This window comes from Onychomys torridus, chromosome 1 (assembly GCF_903995425.1).
Source record: "Onychomys torridus chromosome 1, mOncTor1.1, whole genome shotgun sequence".
Lineage (NCBI taxonomy): Eukaryota > Metazoa > Chordata > Mammalia > Rodentia > Cricetidae > Onychomys > Onychomys torridus.
Window position 1 is genome coordinate 123,840,206 of NC_050443.1, and position 1,917 is coordinate 123,842,122.

Below are 1,917 nucleotides of genomic sequence, written 5' to 3' on the forward strand. Positions count from 1 at the left end.
ATTCTTGTAGTTAGAGTTTTCCTGCCTGGCCCAGTCAGGACAAATCTCTCTTACCTGCCAGTCCCATAGTCGCTCAGACCCAACCAAGAAAGCACACAGAAATTTATATTGCTTACAAACTGTATGGCCATGGCAGGCTGCTTGTTATCTACTTCTATCTTAAATTAACCCATTTCTGTTAGTCTATACTTTGCCACATGGCTCGTGGCTTACCAGTGTCTTACATGTTGCTTCTCATGGCGGCGGCTGGCTGTGTCTCCCTCCAGTCTTCTACTTCCCAGAATTCTCTACTCTCTTGTCCTGCCTATACTTCCTGCCTGGCCACTGGCCAATCAGAACTTTATTTACACAGAGCAATATCCACAGCACATTCTTTTATGTTACATATGTTTAACTCTGTGAAGCTGTGTTACTTTACCTGCCTAAAATACCTAATTGGTCTAATAAAGAGCTGAACAGCCAATAGCTAGGCAGGAGAAATGATAGGTGGGGCTGCCAGGCAGAGAGAATAAATAGGAGGAGAAACCGGGGAAGAGAAGAGAAGGAGAAGGAGAAGGAGAGGAGGATGTCAGAGGCCAGCCACCCAGCTACACAGCCAGCCATGGAGTAAGAAGTAAAGAAAGGTATATAGAAATATAAAAGCCCAGAGGCAAAAGGTAGATGGGATAATTTAAGAAAAGCTGCCTAGAAACAAAACAAGATAAGGCCAGGCATTCATAACAAAGAAAACCTCTGTGTATTTATTTGGGAGCTGAGTGGTACAGCCTTCAAAAGAGCCAAAGAGCAAAAAACAACAGAGATCCACCTGCCTCTGCCTCCCAAGTGCTGGGATTCACGCTGGCTTTTTTAATTGTTTTTTGTTTGTGTGTATTCTTATTTGTGTATTCTCTCTCCCTCCCTCCCTCCCTCCCTCCCTCCCTCCCTCTCTCTCTCCCTCCCTCTCCCTCTCTCCCTCTCTCTCTCCCTCTCTCTCCCTCCCTCTCTCTCTCTCTCTCTCCCTCTCTCCCTCTCTCTCTCCCTCCCTCCCTCCCTCCCTCTCTCTCTTCCTCCCTCCCTCTCTCTCTTCTTCCCTCCCTCTCTCTCTCCCTCCCTCCCTCTCTCCCTCCCTCTCTCTCTCCCTCCCTCCTCCCTCCCTCTCTCTCTCTCTCTCCCTCCCTCCCTCTCTCCTCTCTCTCTCTCTCCTCCTCCTCCTCCCTCCCTCCCTCCCTCTCTCTCTCCCTCTCTCTCTCCCCATCGTGTGTGCATGTTAGTGTGTGTGTGTGGGTGCCTACAGAATCTAATAGAGTGGTAGCTGTCTGCGGTGGCACAGGCCAGTAGGATTTGCTGAAAGAGGTGGATGCAGTAGGATCATGAGTTCAAGGCCAGCCTGGGCTACACATTTTAAGGCTGGCCAGTGGTGGCGCACGCCTTTAATCCCCGCACTCAGAAGGCAGAGCCAGGCAGATCTCTGTGAGTTCGAGGCCAGCCTGGTCTACAGGGCAAGCTCCAGGACAGGCACCAAAACTACACAGAGAAACCCTGTCTCGAAAAACCTAAATAAACAAACAAACAACTAAATAAATAAAAGTGACAAATCCCTAAAGTTAGAGTTGTTTCTCCTGTTGTGGATACTGGGAGCTAAACTTCAGCTCTCTGCAAGAGCAATATGTATTCTTACCTGCTGAGTCTTCTCTCCAGCCTGCCCCCTCCCCATGTTTTTTAGAGTCAGGATCTCATTTCATAGACCAGGCTAGCCTGGAATGCTCTATGTTCCAGGAAAGTTCAAATTTGGAATGCTTGTCCTATCTCAACTGGCTCAGTGCTGCACTGTAGAATGCCTTACTGTATGCTATGAATATGTGTTGGTCTGACTGGTTGATAAATAAAATTGTTTTGGCCTATGGCAAGAAAGCTTACAGCAGTGGTCGCATACGCCGC